This window comes from Canis aureus, chromosome 3, assembly GCF_053574225.1.
Source record: "Canis aureus isolate CA01 chromosome 3, VMU_Caureus_v.1.0, whole genome shotgun sequence".
In the NCBI taxonomy this organism is placed as follows: Eukaryota; Metazoa; Chordata; class Mammalia; order Carnivora; family Canidae; genus Canis; species Canis aureus.
Genome location: NC_135613.1, coordinates 83,230,562 through 83,243,558, shown reverse-complemented (window position 1 = coordinate 83,243,558; position 12,997 = coordinate 83,230,562). Strand labels below are relative to the sequence as shown.

Sequence of the window (12,997 nt, the reverse complement as noted above, 5' to 3'; positions counted from 1 at the left end):
GTCTTTTAAGTGGGGACACTCTCTACCTAATGAGGATAAAGATGAGGTGAGGATAGCCAGGGTAGCGGAGGTCCTAAAAATACACATCCCATGTCCATGTGCAAAGAACCATGCCTTAAAACTTGATTCTAAAAATCCACTGATAGCTAAAAATACCCTGTTGACACAGGCCTGTCGGCACCCTCTGATTTTTCATTTTACGTGCACAAATTTATGTTTTTCCATTTTCGTTGGCCAGGGTTCTGTTATTTGAAGGTAAGGTGTGGGAAGTCCTTCAGAGGTTCAATGGGAGACAGGGAATCGGATATAGTTTTTCTCTCTGGAAGAAACTTTCATCGAGATTAAAAAAAAAAAAATGTTTAGGCTCCGCTTGCTACTGTAACCTCTAGTCTTCTGCCAAATGGCAATACAACAAAGAAAGCCTCCTTTTCAAGTTTCTGGTTAATAAAACAACACAACGCAAGACAAATAAACAGAAACAGAAGGCTGGAGTCGCATAAGTCAGGGAGCACATGTGTAGAGCAAGGAGGAGCGCTCTGCTCCGAAGGCCGGGCCATGTCTTGGGCAGACGGACCACCATACCTCAGCCCCGGCCCAAGATCCCAGACCCACTGTGCAGCCACCTCCCCTAATCCCCCCCAAAAAAGAGTTGACTTGGAAAAGAAATTTCACAAGCAAGTGCTCTTGGTTTTGTTCTTTTGAGGTCTTGTCCTCCCCTGTCCCCCAACTTTGGTTTTGCTGCTCATGGAGCTTTGAGTTGGTGATGGGGTTTCTGGACATTGCAGCTCCAGATATGTGGGTTAAATGGGTCTTAACCTGGTGCTGGAAAGTGTGGGTGTGCCTGCAGGGGGGGTGGTGGCCAGTCCTTTGGGAATGTTTGGGTAGAATTGAAGGAGCCGCTGACTTATCAGAGCTGTGAGATCAGCCTTCTCAGGCTTCTGTGCTTGTCTGAGTGACGTGGCTTTCTTAGGACTCACCTGGGAGGGCGGGAGGGCTTGGGGATCTCGTGTGCTGGGATGAAGGCGAGGGTGGACGTTGCCGGGGAACTGGGTGCACGCAGGGCCAAGGTCTGGGCCTCGTGGTGGGACTGGGAGGTTCCCGCTGTGCTTGCAGCCATCCCTTCCCACCCCAGCGTGGGGTCTGGGCAGGGAGCTGGGCACCCCTCAGGAAGTCGTGCAAGAGCACTACCCCCACCCATTCCGTGTGTCTCCCTTCCTCTCTCTTCTCTGACCTATAGGAACGCTGGCTCGCCTCTGGCTTCCGCTGGATGCCCTCCTCTGGGGCCTCCACCAAGACGCACAGAGCAGTGGTTGGCGCCTCAGGATTGCGCAGGAGCCCCAAGCCCATGAGGAAAGCATATCCTGGTAGTCATGTTCTCCAGGCTTTCTCAGCTCTTCATCCCTGTCCTCCGGGGATGTCTTCAGGCCAGCACGAGGCAGTATCTATGAATCAGCTGCTGCTCAGATCTGGAAACACAGAGCGAACCCAACACTTGAACTGCTAGGGATTTATGATGTTTCAGAGGAGGAACTGTTCATAAAAAGCTGACAAGCCAACTTCTCTGCAATGTGTTAAATAACAAACCGAAGGTGTAGAGCTGCTTTTTGTTACTCAGAGCAAATGAAATGTCAGGGAAGACCGTGAAGCAGTGGTGGGATGTCTGAGGCTTTGGAATGAAACTACATGGGATTTTCATCTTTTTGAGGATTTCATGCCTTGAGCTTCTCTTCATTCAGACCTGCTGCTTCTCCTGTTTTAGATATAAATGCCTCTGAGAGGATTCCTGGTCTGTACGAGCCCCCTGTCCCCCTCTGCCCCATTCTCTCCAAGGCTCCTTAAGTCTCACTCCCTTGTTGAGGGCATTATGAGATTCATCTAGAACTCTTTTTTTGGATGATCATCACACACACAAAAAATGTGGAAGCTGGACAATGCCCTCATTAGGAGTTGTAAGTCCTAAACACCAGTGGGTTTGATGGCGGCCTACCTGCCTACCTTCCCTCCCGAGCGCATCTTGGCACAGTGCATGCCTCCTCAGGCCCTGCCCAGTTTCTCAGGGATGCCTCAGCCACCCTCGGCTCCAGGGATGGGCTACGATTCGACAACATAAATCAGGGCAGTGCCATTCTCCTTGAGCATATTTAGTTCAAGAGTGGCCATGTGGTCTTATTCTGCTTGGGGCAAAGTGTGCAGAGACTTCTGGGAATGTTCTTTCTCACTTTTAAGAGGAGCAGTAAATAGGCACTTTCTCTCTCTCCATCTCAGTTTCCTCTGGTGGCCGTTTTATGGAAGGTGCCTTGAGAACAAATAGATACTCAGAGTGGGGGCAGCTTGAGAGCATCTCAGGGAAATGCAGCCAGAGTCCTGAGTGCGTGTTCTTAGAATCTGCCCAACCTCTGGATGTCCAGTTATATGATAAAATAAATTTCCTTATTTGAAGGAATTTTAAGCCATCTGAGTCAGCTGAAATCATTCTGACCTAAGGGTTTTGACTCTCAGCATGGTGTAAGAGAACTCAGGTAAGGACGGGAGCATCTAGCCTAGAGTCTTAAGCTATACCTTGTACTTGTGATGTGTCTGGAGGCAAGTCTGCGTGACCTGCGGCCCTTGATTTCTGTGTCAAAGGGGTGTAACGATCCCTGTGTCTGTGTCACAAGACTGAGTAAGGATCAGATAAGTCAGAGCTTCAAAACATGGCAAACGTTGTTCTTAGCACCATTTGCCAGGTCCATTTGTTATTCTGTTATGATGAAAATAATAGTGCCTAACTCTATGAAGACATTATTAAATATCTGGCCCCGTGCTGATGACTTTATTGACTGAGTTCATTTAATCCGTATTGCAATCCCATATAGTATGTTATTATATGCCCTTTTGGCAGATGAATAAAAAGCATTAGAAAAATTAACGTCGTTTACCAATATTATACATCTAGTGATCTATATTTGAGTATAGTATCAATTACGTGAACAATGCCCAGTGCACAGCAATTACCACCAGCCCCAAGTTCTGTATTAGACTTGTTCCCATTTTTGATGTTTTACCACTCATGCCATCATCATCTAGCTTCCTTTCATTTGCTCCCTAAGTCCTTAAGCCAATAAAAATTCCCCCTTCAGAATGAACTACTCAACTTAGTTATTGCCCTCGGAAAATAAATCGTTTCCGTTGGCGTTGGTTTACACCAGACTTCTGAAAGTTTGTGTGTGTGTGTGTGAGTTGTGAGAATAGTGTGTTGGGATATTAATAGTAGTGGTGAGTGCTTTAAATATTTTGAGACTATTAAAAGAAATGCACTTATTGGGGTAGCGTCTGAGATAGTGGCTCACTGGTCACAGATTGCAGCTCTAAGTGGATATCGCTGATGCAATACCTTGTACTGGAATATTGAAGGAGGGGACAGATTCACCATAAGTAGGAAGGGTCTCCCTCCTGGCTACACCGGTAGTTCTCACATGGGGACAGGTTCACACCCCGCCCCCCTGCAGGTGCATCTGGAGATGTTTTGGTTGTCACAACTAAGAAGTAGTGGTGTGCTGTTGGCACCTAGTGGCTGTCGTCCAGGGATGCTACTAAGTAAGTATCTTCCGCTACGCAGGACAGCCCTCACAACACAGGAGTAGCCAGCTCCAAATGAAAGTAGGGTCGAGGTTGAAAGATCTCGGTCCTGGGACGCCTGGGTGGCTCAGTGGTTGAGCATCTGCCTTCGACTCAGGTCGTGATCCTGGGGTCCTGGGATTGAGTTCTGCATCAGGGTCCCCACAGGGAACCTGCTTCTCTCTCTGCCTATGTATCTGTCTCTGTCTCTCTCTCTCTCCGTGTGTCTCATGAATAAATAAGTAAAATCTTAAAAAAAAAAAAAAGAAAGAAAGAAAGATCTTGATCCAAACTATCCAAGGTCTGGTGCTGAGCCTTCCTTTCTATATCATTCTGTTTGGCTAGAAGTCAGGCAACCCATCTTGTTCTAAGGGGTCGGAGTGAGGGTCCTGGAATGCTCACAGATTGACACCCACACTGAGACTCAGTGACATCTTGGAGCTTGGCTGGGATGTCCTTCTGTTGGAGAAGCTACAGGTTTCTTGCCAGAAACAGATGCCAGAAGACTCTACCTGAAAGAACTGAGGTCAGCTGGTATACCTCTCGAACAATGTGCAAGGTTCTTCAGGCGTCTTGCTTCTACCGGGCCCCTGGTGCGGTGAGCTCATGGGCCGCGTGGCTGTCTCTGGGTGGACTCCTTTCTTTCCAATGAAGCTGCTCAGGTTTCCTTATTTTGTCTCAGCCCCTGACATCTTGTAATCTTGACCTCAGCACGTTTGCCCCTCTACTGCCAGCCCTGGTCACCATGATCAGGTCTCTGTAGGCTGGAGGGTATGATCATTTTCCTCTCCTCCTTTACTCTGTCTTCTTTGCCTTCGCATACACATGATTTCCAGTTGCACTTATGACCTTCCCTTTGGGTATACAAGAGCTTAGGTTAGAACTTGACAAAGAATAGAACGTTAGAATTTCTCTTCTTTTAATCCTCTTGCTATAGAAGTCCGACTTTTCCTTGAGGCCACGTGGATGCCTCTGCATAACGGAGGAGAGAGTTAGGGCCATGCAACAAAGAAAGAAAAAAGTCACAATGATGAACATGTCAAGATCTTATTTCACTACATCAGAGATTTCATAAGGTTCTTACCCCCCCCCCCCTTACCCTTTGGAGTTTAGGAAGGCGGTGGTGGTGGTAGAGGATAGTTTTATGGGTTTAGCCAGATGTTAGGGACATCTGGTGACTAGATGTTTGTTTTCTAAGTGTTTCTGAATGTTAGGCTCAGAAGATGGGAATCAGGAATAGAACGGTGGCTGCTCTGGCCACTCTAATAGGCAGCATTTGCTTTGAGCATGGAGATTAGGGGCAGGAGAGGTAGGTTTGGCCTGGTGGAAGGTAGCTCTTCCCCCTCTGTGCCTCTATTTTTTTTTTTTTATTTTGAAGACAGGACTCTATCCATCCCTAGTATAATAACCATAATGATTGTAGCAATAATGTACAGAGTGCCTATTATACAACAGGCACTGTACTAGATGCTCTGCTTATGTTTTCTTATTAATATTCAGTTTTCAGAAGCTAGAATCTGTGATGTCTGGTAGAAATGGCTCCCTAACTCTTCTAGACTTTTCAACATTCTTTGTCTCCATTTTTTTTTGAGGTGGATATCATTCTTTAGACTTCAATGTACAGTTCTCACATTTGGGAATTTTATGTTACCCAAGCCAGTAGAATATTTTTTGTTTGTTCATTGTCCATGTGGTGTCAATGGATTGTCTTAATGTATCCACATCCATTAGTCCAGTTCTGCTGGGTTAATGGTATTACCAGTGACTGTGAAAGTCTTTATGTGAAATGAACTTGCCCACCCCAAAGTCAAAACGTGGGACCTTTGCTTCATACACTCCAGACTGGCTAGGTGAATCAATTGATATTTTTGAAGAAAGGGCCAGATCTTTCAGAGGAAATATCTTTTGGACTCGAGTCTTTGTATTTGGTGTGTAAATTTATACTTCAGGAAAGGAAATGCTGCCATGAGAATATACTGGGTGTGTGTATTTGAAGGCTGGTGGAAGGGGCACCTGGGTGGCTCAGCGGTTGAGCATCTGCCTTTGGCTCAGGGCGTGATCCTGAGGTCTTGGGATCAAGCCCCATATCAGACTCCCCACAGGGAGCCTGCTTCTCCCTCTTCCTGTGTCTCTACCTCTCTCTGTGTGTCTCTCATGAATAAATAAATAAATAAAATCTTTAAAAAAAATGAAGGCCGGTGGAAGAAGATTGTGAACAGAATTCTATTTCTTCCCAAATACTGTGGGACAATTGTCACAGGAAACTATAGGGGGCTCCTGATGGGAGATTTTCTAGTGTTAGATCGACATTGTTAGTGGGAGTAGCGAGAAAGTTCTGAGGTCAATAGGAAAGAAGCAAAGTTGGATGACAAATGTCGAGGGAAACGAAAATCTAGTCTTTCAAAGGAAAGAGTAGGGGGTTGAATATTAGTAGAAGGAAAAGTCTTAAGTTTCAGGAGATAGGAAAAAATCTTGACTCAGGGGCCAGAGGCCAGTGGTTTAGCGAGGGTCTGGAAAAATCTGGGAGATGCAGATCCAGAAAAATACCCTTGCCAGTGGTTCGGATTCTGCTGGTCTTCCAGATACTACCCCCCATCCCAATTGTTACAGTGGAGCAACTCTGGCACGATTCAGTGCAGAATCTGATTACGATCAGTGATAAAAGGCTGGGGAATTGGTGGTACAAAGGAGCCTGTGTCCTGGGGGCTCTCCTGACCTCTATGCTCTAAGAGGATATCTCCGTTATTTGAAGACTGGAGACTTATCACAGCTTAGAGGATTTGCAAGGGATTTGATGGCGGGATGGAGTGGGCAGGCTTACTGTGCTCAGATGGGCACCACTGGGCCGTGACATCTTTTCTTAAACTAAGGGGAAGGATTTGATTTGTCAGGAGGGTCCTCAGCTTCAGAGAATGGGAAGGGATATAGAGTGGAATGAATAGGAATAAGGCAGACGGTGGAAGCCTGGAAATTTCTCTGTACAATGTCGTGAGCATACCTCTTCTGTTTTTGGGAAAAGAAACTTATCTTAAGGAAAAAAATTAGCATAAGGAGTTTTGAAAAAGTTTATGAAATAGGACACCTAGATGGCTCAGTCGGCTGAGCGCTGGGCTCGTGATTTTGACTCAGGTCATGATCTCAGGGTTGTGGGATCGAGCCCCACATCAGGCTCTGTGCCCGGTGGGGAAACTGCTTGGGATTCTCTCTCTCTCTCTCTCTCCCTTTGCTCCCCCTCTGCCCACCACTCCACTCTCTGTCTCTCAAATAAATAAATTTTAAAAAGAAAAAGTTGGGCAGCCCGGGTGGCTCAGTGGTTTAGCGCTGCCTTCAGCCCAGGCGTGATCCTGGAGACCCGGGATTGAGTCCCACGTCAGGCTCCCCGCATGGAGCCTGCTTCTTCCTCTGCCTGTGTCTCTGCCATTCTCTCTCTCTCTCTCTCTCTCTCTCTGTGTCTCATGAATAAATAAATAAAATCTTAAAAAAATAGAAAAAAGAAAAAGTTTATGGAGCAACTCTGAAGAGCAAAATTTCCATAAATAATTTGCATCTTATTTGTTTTTCCAAAATCCTTACTTTCAGTGTCTCAGCCAGAGATATCAAATATGGACTGTAAACCAGGACCCCTACTTTTGTCATCCTATAGAGGGAAAGGCTTTTTTTTTTTTCAAATTTGGAAATCTTAAAAATAAACAATAATTTGCGAGTGAATCTTTACAATAAATAAAGAAAGCAGAATGATTATCTTTTGTGATATAAAATTTCATGTACAGTTTAAATATTCTTACCACTTAGAATCAACCAAATACTTTCAGCTCTGTAAAGTTTCCATTATTTCACTTAACCAGAGAAATCTGCCAGCTAATATTTTACTAAGCCTGAAAATATTTTAACTAGCCCTTTCCATATCTATCAAGTTCAAAGGGATGATATAATTCATGTATCAATACGCCATAAAGTCTAGTCCTAGAAATGTGGATTATATTTTCAATATTTATTAAAATTTTTTGTCTATGGGCTGACTTATTTTAAGCCCATGGGCATGTGCTTTTATTGCATGGTAGGCTTAATTCATACGCTCAGTCTAGATGACTCTAGGATCTTGCCGTTCATGAAGATCATTTAAGATGAAAGGCATTAAAATAAGGTAGACTTTAGATAGCTAAGCATCTGTTTAATTCAGTCCTTCTTCTCTATTACTTATTTCTGGTGCTGGGCATCAAAGAAAAAAATAAAAAGTCGGCACTGTTCTCTTAAAAATACGTCAAGGCCCCCAACTCTTTAACAACACAGGAAATGTCAAATATTATATGGATATAAATAACTCAGTAAAACACGGTTACAGGAACATCTGGCTTTGCACAGTTCCACGCACTCGGCTGGCGCAAAGATATTTCAGTAATACTATCCAGTCGTTGGGTTGTGTGACACTGTGGGGCACAGAAGGGAATTTGAGTGTCGAGTGAAAAATGTGCTTGTAAAAGGGTCTGAGTTGTTGTTTGTCTAATCCGTCCTAATCTGTTCAGTCATTTGCTCGGGGGAGGGGGGGCTCTTCAGAGGGAATACTGACCCCCTCTAGAAGCCGGTCTCTTAGACAGATACCCCCAGCGCCCCAGGGTTAGGGATGGAGGGCAGAAGGTTAACGACCCTCAGGACACAGGCTGCCCTGATGATAACTGGAGAGATCATTTTTAAAAGGGACATCTTAATTTTCTGAGGAACATGCCGCTTTATTTCGGTTCTAACCTTGTGGAAACAATCCGAAGGGGAAAACGGTGACAACACCTCCTTTGTTCCTGCCAGCTTTGCCTTTTGCCCCGCTCGGCTCCACTGTTCGGTCTCCCTTCTCTCCTTACGGCATCACGTTCCCCACTGTGGGCTTTCCTTTTCTTTTTAAGATCTGACTTCCTTGGGTGTTGGGCAAACTACCATTTGGGGTAGGCGGTTTGTGCAATGCAGACTACTTGGTGTTCATTTCACTTACACAGCCTTAAAAGAGAAAGTAAAACCCCCAAATAGATACACACAAGAACTTCACACAAGGCACGAAGGGCCTATGGTTTTCCTCTACGTCTAAATTACGATGCTCGGCATCATCAAGAGTAAGAGAGAGCAACAGTATCCCCCTCCAAGGGAGGCAAAGCCAGATGTCAATGAGAGCTATATCTTGGATCCCTTTGGGCTCATTCTCAAGTAAGTTTTTAATTTCTTTATTCTTCAAATATTGAGTAATGACCATGGGCCAAGCACGTGGTAGGTAAAAAGTCAAGGCCCTTCCTTGTCTTCAAGAAGTTTAGAGTCCACATGGAAATCAATAGTAGCCTAGATCAGACTACAGCATAATATATAAATATTATAAATATAATAAAAAAATAAAGTGAACCACTGCAAAAAAAAGAAATTCCAGGTAAAGATAACTTGCCTAAATATCCTACGAAATTCTTGGATATCTAGATGTATTGATATCTTTCTATCCCTTCAGGAGACTTTCTGGAAATCACTTGATCGTTCGTGAAAATCAAGCCTCCATGGTGCAAGCATGGGTGGCTGAATGGCAGTGCTGCCCAGCACTAGAACAGGAAGTGGAGGTGAGGCTGATTTCTCTCTGAGGCAGCTGGGGCGATGGTATTGAGATGAAAGATAATCCCTTCACTTGGAGGATGGTGGGTAAGGGTAAAGGTCTGTGGTAATCTGGCTCCCAGAGACCCACAGTGTTACCCTCAAGGCATTGTGTGTGTGTGTGTGTGTGTGTGTGTGTGTATGTTCTTTCTCTTACGACCTTATTTTATTCATTCATTAATTGGTTAATTCTACTACTGTCTGTTTAGAGAGCACCTTCTAGGAATGAAGATGTGAGGGGAGAAAACAATCCCTTGCTTTTGAGGAGCTCCGGCAGGTGGAGGAAATCCACGTAAATACACCAGGACAGCACGATGGTGTTCAGGATCCGTGCTAGAGACTAGCAGGAGAGAACCATCAGGTTAGGGCGCAAAACCCCAAGGTGGGTGGGTGACCATCATCCGATAGGTCAGAGAAATTCTCACACTAATTATTCAAACAATAAATTGCATTCTCATTCAAAACTATCTTGATTGGCTGCATAATTTACTTACAATAATTGGAAAATTTCTCAATACCTCTTCACTACTTTCTTCTTCATAGACTTGGCTTTAAAACGGTGATCAGTGAGTCAGCTGGATTACAGACCCCTTCTGGGCTATGTACTTGGTCTTCTAGAACCTTGAGAGGGTGCTTTCTTGGGTTTATTCATTTGTGGGGTCCCAGCCCCCCCACACCCAGCCTGGCCCTGGCCGAGCACTGTTGAGTGTCACTTACCAACCTGCTTTTCAGCCGCTTCTAACGCTCGCTTTCTCCTTTCCCTTCCCATTCTACTCCAGAAACTTGACAGAGCAAACTGCCTTCAGACACCATTGAGATCATGACACAGGCCAGTACACTTCAGGAAATTCAAACTGACAGAAACCCCGGCCTTCTGCTATTGCAAAAGTGGCTTGGTGTAGCAAGACGCCAGCTCAGAGCCATGGGCTGCAACTAAAGGTTCTTGACCCTCTCTGCAGAGAAGGGAGTGCCTGGGGGGCTGAAAGCTTTGGCAGGGTTGAGATAAACAGTCAGGTTAAGGCATTTTTCATCTGTTTCACCAGATCTCATTATATTGTCAAACAAGACTGCAAGGCTCACAAGAAACAGCGACGGTATTCTTGTTGAGAGTTGGGGTAAGAAGTAAGAAATTATTTTTTTTTCCCCTAAGGTTAATTCCCCTGATGCTGGGATGCCAGGCACAGTTGTCACTGGGATGAAGATGAGGGCCCAAGAGGGTGAGCTCTCGGAGCCTTTGAAGGAAAGCCTGATGGCACCTCACCTAGCCCTGCCCTGCCTGGTCTTAGGGACAAAAGAGGATTTAGCAATAGGCTTGCCTACATCCTATGCAGAGAGCTCCCTCCCTTAGGACCCCCACATGACATAAACAGAACATAAACTGTCCGTAATTGCATTTTCCCTCCCGGTGTCATTGTCTTACAGTCTCCTTTGTTGACTCCAGGAAAATGCCACCTTGCCTTTTTTTATTTTTTTTTTTTTATAACTTCTCTCACCTTTTCCAGGTTGAGTTAAATGTAGCAGTCGCTTAGTCCTGATGATGGTCAAGTTAGCTGAATTACCACGCTACCCAGCCATGAGTCCAAATTGTCTAGAAGAGTGGTAATCCATGTGAGAATACTTACAGAGTTTAGTCCTCTGAAGAGGTCTTACCGAAATAGAACATCTGTATTTGAGAAAATCCGAAGCAAATGTCTGGGAAGTGACTTCTTTCATTAGCCACTAACTTCAATCATAATCTTGTTTTATATTTGAATAGCGCATTCATTCTCATAGCTCACTTTTGTTTTCATCACAGAAAGCGGATTTACAATTTTTAAAGCTGTTCTTGCTTCATTTGGAGATATTTACTGAGTTACTAGCTTGTGAGGATGATCTTACTACGTTCCTCTCCCGCTTTTGCCATAATGATTTTAAGCCTTGTCTGCCCCTCCTGCACTTCTAGTGCCCCCACATCACCTCCTGCTCTATAGGTGATCTATATCTCTTTCCACCGAGACAATGGAAGCCATCAAGCTGGGAACACCTTTCACTTCCTGCCACCAAATCTGCATCCTATATCTGCCTCCATGTCACCCCTCTTCCTTCTTATTTATGACAAGTCTTTAAGTAGCTATTTTACAGGGCAGGAAACGTGTGGAATGACCTGGAGAACTGTCGAATATCTTATAGGAAGTAAAAGGTGGTGGTAGGATTTGAACTCACATTGCCTGATTTTTGGTCTCAGTGCACTTCTCCCTCCTTTCATTTTTTAATAGACTTTATTTTTTTAAGAACAGTTTTAGATTTATAATAAATTGAGAGAAAGGTAAAATGATTTCCCATATGGCTCCTGCTCCCACAATTATTGGCATCACTTACCAAATGGTAATTTTATTTTTTTTTTTAAAGGCAAAGATGAACCTTCATTGACACGTAATCACTCAGAGTCCATAATTTACCTAAGGGCTCATTCTTGATATTGTATATTCATTGTGTTGGGACTAACATATAATAACATGTATCTATTGTTATAATGTTCTATAGACTATTATCATTGCCCTGAAAATCCTCTGTGCTCTGCCTAATTCATCTCCACCTCCACTTTCAGGCAACCACTGATCTTTTATTGTCTCCATAGTTTTGCCTTTTTCAGATGTCATATAGTTGGAATCACGGTATGTGGCCTTCTCGGATTGGCTTCTTTCACCTAGAAATATACATTTAAGGTTCCTTTGTGTCTTTCCATTGCCTACAGTCATTTCTTTTTAGAGCTAAATGATGTTCCATTGTCTGGATATATCGCAGTTTATCTGTCCATCTACTGAAGGGTATCTTGGTTGCTTCCAAGCTTAGTAATTATGACAAAGCTACTACAAACATCTGGGCAGGTTGTTGTGTGGACACAGGTTTTCAACTTTTTTGGGTAAATACCAAAGAGCACAACTGCTGGACTGCATGGTAAGAGTACATTTGGTTTTGTTAGAAACTGCCCAAGTATCTTCCAAAGTTCTGTACTATTTTGCATACCCATTAGCAATTTTTTTCCCCATTAGCAATTAATGAGAGTTCCTATTTAGTCCACATCCTTGGCAGCATTAGGTTTTGTCAGTGTTCTTGATCTGGTCATTCTAACAGGTCTGTAGTTGTATCGTTTTTTATTTTTTTTTTTTTTGTTTTTTTTTTTCATTTGCATTTCTCTGATGACTTATGAAGTGGAGCATCTCTTCATATGCATATTTGCCATCTGCATGTCTTCTTTGGTGAGGTGTCTGTTAGAGTCTTTTGCCCATTTTTAAAATCAGGCTGTTTGTTTTCTCCTTGTTGAGTTTTAAGAGTTATTTGTAGATATTAGATAATAGTCCTTTATCAGGTGTGTCTTTTGCCAATATTTTCTCCCAGTCTGGCACTTGTCTTCTCATTCTTTTGATACGGGCTTTCACAGAGCAGAAAGTTTTAATTTTAATGAAGCCCAGGTTACCAATTATCTCTTTCGTACATTACACCATTGTGCTGTATCTAAAAAGGCATCACCATACCCAAGGTCGTTTAGGTTTTCTCCTGTGTTATTTTATTTTTTTTTCCTGTGTTATTTTCTACATGTTTATAGTTTTGCATTTAAGCCTATGATCCATTTTGAGTTAATTTTTGTGAAGGGTGCGAAGTCTGTGTCTAGATTCGCTGTTTGACGTGTGGATAACCACTTGTTCTAGCACCATTGTTGGCAAGACTGTTTTTGCCCCATTGTATTCCCTTTGTGCCTTTGTCGAAGTTTACATCATTATACTTCTATGGGTTTATTTTTGGG

At 43.7% G+C, this 12,997-nt stretch overlaps 2 long non-coding RNA genes across 4 annotated transcripts in view; both read left to right on the top strand.

Annotated features, from left to right (window-relative positions):
• LOC144311517 (uncharacterized) overlaps positions 1–12,997 on the top strand; it is a 49,666-nt gene that overhangs the window by 24,237 nt on the left and 12,432 nt on the right. The window lies entirely within an intron of this gene.
• Positions 8,515–10,328, top strand: LOC144306038 (uncharacterized). 2 transcript variants are annotated; one of them, XR_013373072.1, is made up of 5 exons: positions 8,515–8,787; positions 9,077–9,182; positions 9,423–9,574; positions 9,993–10,152; positions 10,257–10,328. It is a non-coding gene; the product is annotated as an uncharacterized LOC144306038 (long non-coding RNA). The 2 variants fall into 2 exon arrangements; XR_013373075.1 differs by lacking the exons at positions 9,993–10,152; positions 10,257–10,328 and having other exon boundaries at positions 8,521–8,787; positions 9,423–9,680.